This window comes from Engraulis encrasicolus, chromosome 23 (genome assembly GCF_034702125.1).
Source record: "Engraulis encrasicolus isolate BLACKSEA-1 chromosome 23, IST_EnEncr_1.0, whole genome shotgun sequence".
NCBI classification, from domain to species: Eukaryota; Metazoa; Chordata; class Actinopteri; order Clupeiformes; family Engraulidae; genus Engraulis; species Engraulis encrasicolus.
Genome location: NC_085879.1, coordinates 7,650,819 through 7,660,300, shown reverse-complemented (window position 1 = coordinate 7,660,300; position 9,482 = coordinate 7,650,819).

Here is a 9,482-nt window from a genome sequence, read left to right as displayed (position 1 = left end):
CATTTCTTGTCGCTGTTTATGTGCTAGCCAGCAGCTAGTGGCTAACTTCGCGTCTGCTGTTCTATAGGTTGTGATTCCAACTTGGCGTCTCTTACTTGGCTAGAGTGATCTCTTGCTTCTCCACTGGCAAGGACTTCGGTGGACAATACCAACGGTTACCTTGCGCTTTTCCCGTCTCCTGCACGCCGGTATGTATTATAGTGGGTTAGCTTGTGCTTTTACCCAGCCCTGACTGTTTGTTTTCGTACCATGGTTGCTAACGACGGCCATTATTATGGTTTCAGCGTGTGGTCGCTACCGGCGCCTCGGCCGTGTACCTCTGTATTGGCACTCCGACTGTGAGAATCGCGCATCGGTGCACCCTCATCTCCGGGTAAGGTAACCTCTCGGCAGCAGAATCGTGTGATAGTGGGTGTCATGCTAGCTTGGCTAACGCTCTCCTCCTCCCTCGCAGGTTGTATCCGTGTGGCCGTGGTCAGACACACCACGCGTTTAGGTGCACGAGCGGCGACTTTTAGCCCCGGTTGTGTGGTGCCTCTGGAAGCCGGGAACCCGTATCTCGGCTGCTGCTCCGGCCTCGGGAAAGTGAACATTTGTGTGTGTGTGGCGTTGGCGCGCTTTGGTTCAGTGTGTGTGTGTGTGTGGTGTGTGAGCCATTCCACAGTGTGTGTGCGTGTGTGTACGTTGGTGCGTGTGAGTGTGTGTGGGGATACCTAGGGGACTGCACTGAGCTGAGCCTCTGGGGTTGGTTTACCTCATGTTTTGATTTTCGTTTTCTTTCGTTTGCTGTGCCTAATTTCCTTTTTTTTTCATTATTTCATTCAATTATCTAATTTCTTATTTAACTGCATGTGTTAATTGGATTTTGATTTATTTTGCATGGTTTGCTATGATTTCTTGTTGTTTCTGTTTGCCGTGAATTATTTCTGTTTGTTGTGAACTATTTCTTTACTTTTTCTTTTGTTAATCCTGAGGTGTGCCAGTCGCCCTATTGTGTTAGCCGTGCCAGCCCCTAGTGGCACAGTCTGACAACCTGAGTGTGGGTTCTAAGGCCTTAGGCCTACCAGGTGTGTTGTTTATTGTGAACTAGCGAACATACTTTGGGGCAGGTGTTTACAGATCCGCGGGTGTGGTGGCAGCACGCCCACCCCTGCACTTTACGAATTGTGAGTAACTTTTTATATTTATTACAGAGTGACAAACATATTTTTATACTGAAAATAATAATAAAGATTTGAATTATTAATTGTCACCACTGTCTCTGCCTCCATTGTGCACGAACCTGTGTTTGCCTGGTAATCTATTGTGCGGGTATATTGTGTGTTGGTCCGGGGTATCTGTAACTACCCCTAATTCATTTCCTCCGGGGGCTCCACCCCCGGGGGTGGCGTAGTCGAACTACTTCCTGTAACGGTCTCGCCCACTACACATGGAATGTTTTTTGAGACGAGATGGAATGGGAGGATGAAAGGGTGTGCGTTCTGTTCGCCAACATGCTGTGTAGACACACGGGTCATCTAGTAACAACCAAACATTGTTATGGCATATGTTTCAATGTTACGAAAGGTTGACAAAGTCGGACAGAAAGCATTACTCTTGATGTTTGCGAGCGAGGTCAGGGACAGGGGAAAACCGTTCAGTTTTACAAACTTCAAAGATGTTGGAGTTCGCTCTATGGAAAAGTTATGGATGTGTCAAACGAAGCTAGGATTTGTACTAGGAATATCACTCCGCGGCTGTCAAGCTTTCAAATCAGGGAACACAAATTGCTGATGGTGATCAAACATGATTGCAATGTTGGTTTAATTTCAAACTTCATTCTATCAAGACAAGTATTTACACTTGCAGTCTGGCATAATAATGGGGTTGTTTTGAATGTTGTTGCAACTGGATAAGACTATTTTTGGGGGCAGGCTACCAATTGCCGTTCACTTGCGCTAGCTTAGCAACATGGACATGAGAATTCACAAGGACTGCATGGAATGTGAAAAAAAACGTTCTGGACACATTGTTTACACCCTGGCTGACTCGGAAATGAGGTCTGGTGTCCAAAATCCCGGAGGTACACTTTAAACACACTAAACTGTATGGCAACATAATACACAACAACAATAAGAGTAAAGAAAAGCGGAAAAAAGAGGGGAGACATTTAACCTCTGTACATTTTTCAAAATGCAGAATTTAATAGAGGTGTCATATATGGGGAGAACGTTACAAAGACAGAAAAAGAAGGATCATTGAATAAATGTGCGAAATCATGCTAAACCAAGGAAGCAGTTCCAGCAACCGACCCCAGGACAGAAAATTGGCTTTTGTCAATAAGACTGGCGGGACTGACTAAAATAAATTTCTAAGAAACACACTGAATACCAGCCAAACAAACCTCACTGAAAAACAGTAATCCACAAATAGTAAGCCACAATTCAAAGTAAATATGACAAAAATAAAACAAGGTCAAAGTTCAGCAAAGCTTTAATGTAAACTACTAAACACAGAAAAATACTTATGGTGCCACCACTGCTTGCAGCTATGTTACTTTATGAATATGTGCATATTAAACACACTAAACTGTATGTTACAGTATTTCTCAATTGGTTTTGTACATTTCTTGAATCTCTCTCGCAATTTGCAAAACACAATATTCATTCTCAAAACTGCTTTAACAAATGGCAAAACACGGTGGATAACCTGCAAAACCGAGTCTCTTGCTCAAAACCCTTATTTGTCTTTCAAAAACCAAGTTTTTGTGTCAATGAACGTATCAGCGCCAGCAGATAGTGTATGGGCAAGCTAGTCAAATGAATTTCTCATGTTGTCAATTGAATAGTACACTCTTGAGGATCTTTTCTGAAGCGAAATGTTGTTTAGATTGGATGGGAAATGTTGTAAATTCAGTTTTATATTACATTGATCAGATAAGATTGAGATAGTTTCATGCATTCAGTGACAAAGCTTTTTGAGTGATATGACAAAAGCAATTGATAATGTACGAAATCACTGAGAATTGTACACAGCCATGGCATGGTGGACGAGAGCATTTGCTATATGCCGAAAACAATGAGAAACTGATTTGACCATGTGCACAGTAGGGTGACCAGATGTCCCGAAAAATTCGGGACAGTCCCGAATTATAAGCTTTTGTCCCGAATCCCGAATCTGACTGTGCACTTACCTACTAATAATAATGTTTTAACCAGGTACACATCTCAAACTTTTGGCTACTGCCGCCTGTGTCCCTGAGAGGCTGCTTGTGCAGCCCCAAATACGTGAAGTGGCTGCGTTCCGCCCCTCAGCAATGTATCTATTTTATCTTGCTGACATTCTATTCGATTGCAACAGTAAGCGCGAGCAATTACCGGCGCGCATTTTCACTTTCATCGACAAAATGACAGTAGTAGCGACATGGCAGATGAAGAGCCCCACCATGCGAGTAAAAAACAGAAGCGACATTGCAGGTAGATGAAGGAATGGGGAGGGGAACTATATTCTGGTTTTAGACCGTTCTGTCAGCGTGCATCCTCGCATTGTATTGTTTATTTTTTGACGTTCCGAGTTCAGGCACACGAGTGCACTGACAAGCTAACTTGCAGTGACAGCAAGCTAATCCATTCGGTGTTCAAAGTGTACAACCTCGCAGCTGAGATGCCAAAGCATCGATGCAGGTAGGCGTCAAAATTGTCTTTTTTTTCTCAACGACCCCCCCCCCCCCCAAAAAAAAAAAAACGTCCCGAATTTCAGCAAACCTCATCTGGTCACCCTAGTGTACAGGTAACACCAGGAAGTCACAATTGAGCAAAGACTTTTGAGAATCACTATTCTGTTGTGAGAAATGTACAAAACCAATTGAGAAAAACTGTAACACNGACTAGGGTGACCAGATGAGGTTTGCTGAAATTCGGGACGTGTTTTTTTTTTTGGGGGGGGGGGGGGTCGTTGAGAAAAAAAAGACAATTTTGACGCCTACCTGCATCGATGCTTTGGCATCTCAGCTGCGAGGTTGTACACTTTGAACACCGAATGGATTAGCTTGCTGTCACTGCAAGTTAGCTTGTCAGTGCACTCGTGTGCCTGAACTCGGAACGTCAAAAAATAAACAATACAATGCGAGGATGCACGCTGACAGAACGGTCTAAAACCAGAATATAGTTCCCCTCCCCATTCCTTCATCTACCTGCAATGTCGCTTCTGTTTTTTACTCGCATGGTGGGGCTCTTCATCTGCCATGTCGCTACTACTGTCATTTTGTCGATGAAAGTGAAAATGCGCGCCGGTAATTGCTCGCGCTTACTGTTGCAATCGAATAGAATGTCAGCAAGATAAAATAGATACATTGCTGAGGGGCGGAACGCAGCCACTTCACGTATTTGGGGCTGCACAAGCAGCCTCTCAGGGACACAGGCGGCAGTAGCCAAAAGTTTGAGATGTGTACCTGGTTAAAACATTATTATTAGTAGGTAAGTCTAAATTTCGGGACATGCACAGTCAGATTCGGGATTCGGGACAAAAGCTTATAATTCGGGACTGTCACTAATTTTTCGGGACATCTGGTCACCCTAACACAGACACATGGGAACAGAATACACAACAACAGTTTAAAGAGTAAAGAAAAAGCAAAAAAGAGAGGGGAGACATTTAACCTTTATACATTTTTCAAAATGCAGAATTTAATAGGTGTCGTATATGGGGAGAATGTTATTAAGACAGAAAAAGGAAGGTCTATCCTCATAAAATACAACTGTTGTGGTAATGAATTGAAATTCATTGAGCTGTACTTCAAGCTACTTACCTTAGACTGGGGGGACGACACCAGAGGGTTCTGGAACCTACAGCACAGAGGGATAGCAAATAGTAGGAGGTGTCGAAGTACTCTCAAATCCTCCTGGTCATTTAACCATTGAACCATTAAACTACAGCAGTGATTCTCAAAGTGTGATCCGGGGACCACTGGTGGTCCGCAACAGAGCTCAGGTGGTCCGCGAGGGGATTTCTACTTTTATAAGACAAGCTAGCAGTAGGCTATATTTTTGACATCATTTCAAAACCATGCACACAGCTGTCATATTTCCACCACAACAAGACTGGGGTGCGTCTCTCAACAGCCAAGTAGCTAATCAGTTAGCAATGTTGCATAGTAGATACAATAAAGGTTGCTAACTCTTGTGTCTCGAACGTTAGCACGCAAAGTAACTACTGCTTGGAGTAATGTGCACTCTGGAGTAGTGGTGACTTTGAAAGTGAGGCGCCTCCTATCCGTATCTCGACAGTGAAGTTGAAGTACAGCTGAAGTAGATCCATTGAGTCCAGACATCACCTCAGCCACCCCAAGTAACACACAGCGCTAGTCTACTTCAGAGTGTGACTCCACCCATTAGCTAAACTTGTAGTACATATTACACCACAAATGTGTCAATATATTTTAATCCTGTGTTGCAAAAGCGCTGAAAATCAATCGACATGCACACAAAGTCGTGATACAGCTGCGAGAGTGTTCAGAACACAAATTCAAGTCATGTCATTTGTTCGTGAAAAAATATCCTTGTAATCTGATGAATACTTTTAGCTGTATACCTATTGAATTTCGTCTCATTTTGATGTGTAATTTGTGAAATATTTAGATTAGAAAGTATTGGTTACTACCGGAAATTCACTGGTTTACGTGTCAACAACTTTAAAATTTTTCGCGCGAATTTCATTTCATAGCCTAGGGGTATTTACGCTTGCCTATCAATGGGAAGACGCGAGCCACGCGGGTTCGAATCCAGTGTGCAGCATGTTGACAACAACAACTCGTGAAATCGTGTTTTGGACCCTACAGTGTAACACATTTTCCCTTGGCTGCACGTTTCTGTTGGTAATGCACAAAATAAAATATCTATTTCTGCCAGATATTTCAAAAATTGTGGCACTGCAACCATGTGGATTCGAACCTGCATGGCTTCTGTTTTCCCATTGGGATGCAAGCGTGAATACCACTAGGCTATGTAATGAAAGTCGCGCAATATTTTTTTAGGGATATGACCGTTCAACAGGTGAATTTCTGGGAGTAACCACTACTTTATTATGCAAATATTTTACAAATTCCACCTCGGAATGAAACGAAATCCAATCGGCATGCAGATAATACTGCATTATTGGTGCGGACGGTGTCAGATTGTAATGTCACGGCCGTGTTTTTTCACAAAGAAATTACAAGGTGTGTTGTGGAGGAAACAGCTGAGTCACGGTGTCGTGACATCCAATCAAATGTACTGGTGGTGGTTGTACACTATTGCTTTCTACTTTACGCACTGAATTTAGGAGGAAACAGCTGAATCATGAGTCAGCAAGACACACATGGTTGTCATCCAATCAAAAGGGCTATTCATGCTTGTCTCTTGTTGCTTCTTTGGTCATGCACTGCAATGACAAGAAAGTAAGTAGCGGAGTGGACACAGGAAAGTAGCCACACTACTTTGGGCTTACTGTGGGAATGGTAAGGTTTCGAGAAATGCATGTATTTCGCCTTGAAGTAAGTAGATACGTTTAAAGTACATCTGTAGAAAGATGCTAACGTTCCAGAAACACACCCCAGACTTGTAATGTGAATTAAAAGTAAGTGATCTGCATAGAAATCAGCAGTGTCAAATTAGCACCCGTCAACTGTCGATTAAGTTGACAGGTGGTCCCTGAACATTTTTGTGGAGGCAAAGTGGTCCTTGGCCTGAAAAAGTTTGAGGAACACTGAACTACAGCATTGTTACAGTTCAATACTTTCAATTGTGCTTCTGGACAGATTTTTCTTCAGAAAAATCAGCTGGTCCTCATGCTCAGAGAATAAAAGACTACTTTCTGAACGCACAATGTCCCCTGCTGTACTAAAGACACGTTCTGATGGTACACTTGTACCAGGTATGCACAAGTAGGTCTTGGCCAGGTCGGCCAAGAGAGGAAACTCAGCCTGGTGAGCTTTCCACCATTCTAGCACCTTACCACCCAGGCTCAGAGATGCAATGTCTCTGTACTTCCTAATTTCATCATTGGCTAGCTCTTTGGATGTTTTCTTCCTGACACTTAGGTCCTCAGTGCTGAAGGAGTCACCAAACAAGTCATCCAATACTTTTGTTTTCTTGGAAGCTGGGGGTGCTTCTAAATTAAACAAAAATAAGACAGTAGGTAAAAAAAAAGTAAGACAGTAGTGTGTGTAAAAATATATAAAATGTACATGTATAATATAATATCTATATAGGCCTAATATTTATGTGTATATGTATTATGAGTAGGCTCAAGTAGGATCTTTATGATGTATCTGAATAAGTGTAGAATGTATGAACAGTAGACCTTCAGTCTCAGTTTCCCATTCATCATCACACGTCTGGGCACGAGGAGGTGTTTTCTGGGCCTGGGCCTCTGCTTCATTCTGTAACTGTCACAGACACATACAGTCATGAACATCAACTTACTACTAAGTTACATCAGAACGACACCCAACCGGTCAAAGTATTACCATAACAACACTAACGACTACTACAACTAATAACACCAACTAATGATAAATAAATAAATAAGCGCTATACTTAATATATTTAAAGTGTATGATGAGAAACAACCTACCCTCTCTTCCTTCAGTTGTACTGCTTCCTCCGCAATGCATTCAAAGGTTTGGTTTCTTTTTTCATCAGTCAGGAACGGGAGCTTTTTAAACCTCGGGTCCAACGCAGCTGCACGGAGTAAGAATGGTTCCTCGTCTTCATACCGTTCTTGGATATCCTCGGCCATGGCTCGTTTCATGTCTTGTGGGGCTAACAAGCTGACCATTTGCTCTGTTGCTGTTAGGTCACTTTCCGTGAGAGTGTGAATGTCGCTTGTGCCTTTCCTTAGCTTCTTGTCAAGGAGGGTTGCCGTCAATGCAGGCTGTTGCTCCAGGAATCACTCTAACATCTCGAATGAACTGTTCCACCTTGTCTTCACGTCTGATTTAAGGTTGTGGCACGGGAGGTCAAGCAGTTTTTGTTTTTCCTTATACACTGCTGTGGCAACTGTGCTGCGATGGAAAAAACTCACAATTCTCCAAACTCTACCCAACAGCCTAGACCCAAGATTTTTAACATTATTTTTTAGGCCTATTGGTTCTCTTAAGCTGGGCTTACACTGTGCGACTTTTGCCCCTATTTGGCACTTGCACCACTTTTTGAGAGTCGGGCTGATTTCTTGCTCAATCGCAGGTCAATCGTGAGTCTCGCATCGTGCAGTGTACATGGGGTAACGACAAGCGATTTCGACGCAGGGTCGCAAGAAAATCAAAACGGTTTGAAATTCTGGTCGTGGCACGTGTGGAAATCGCACAGTTAAAGCAGCACTACGTTCCGATTTGACACTTCACATGCACAAATTAATAGGGCCGTGCAATTCGCTGTTGAGCGCGACCTCATCTCCACCTCAGGTCCACATAAGCTGGGACCATTTGGGCTGTGGGACCAATGGGCTGTGGGAACATAGAGCTGACCCCGCCACAGTAGCGCGTTTCCCAACGACATTTTCTGCATATAGCCATATCCTTAATCAGTTTTCCTCCATCTTTACGGAACCCGAAATACTTCCACACAAATGACTTGGAACCGTGAGGGGTGTGTATGTCATCTTTTTTCTTCGCCACGTCTGTCTTGCCTACCTCTTCTTTTTCCTCTGCTACGTATATCAGCCATGACTGTTTTGCCTACTGTTTGCGTGTGTGTGTGTGTGTGTGTGCATGCAGAAAGAGGGTAAAGGAAGCGAGGTAGGAGGACATGATAGGTTTAGCGCCACCCTCAGCACGGGAGTCAGAATTACGTCCAGGAGCAAATGGATAAAATAGACCAGATATTTAAAAAAAAAAAAAAAAACATGAATCGATACTCTTGCGGACGTGTCGATGCATCGTATCGTCGGCTGTTGGATCGATACATCGATGCAAAATCGATTTTTTTTACATCCCTAGTGTGTGTGTGTGTGTGTGTACGTGCGTGCGTGCATGCATTCATCTATATATGTGTGTGTGGTATCAAGTTAGCGGGTTCTTTGAGGGCTCAGCAGAGGCTGGAAATTCCCTCAATGTCTGAATAATAGATACTGAGCATCTGCCTGCTTCTCTGAGCTCTGGGATTGATCAGTGTAGTGTGTGTGTGTGTGTGTAGACAGAGAAGAAAAGACAGAGGAAGGAAGGGGGCAAGAGGAAGTGTTCGGTTTTTCACCCATATAAGCAGATGTGACAGGCCTGGAGATGAGGCCATTGCTGTGCCAGCATGACACCCAAACAGCCCCCTATATCCACTTTCCCATCAGTCCTCAACACTAGTGCACCCACTTCTGCCATACACACCCAGTCCTGTGCCTTTCAACCTTTCATTGGTGTGAGATTTGAATGAAATCCTATACAGAGTATCATGATTTGCTTCAGTAGTCACAGTGCATGTTGACATGCATGTTTCGTTTAGGTGTAATTCAGATTTCCAATGTCGACGGCATCC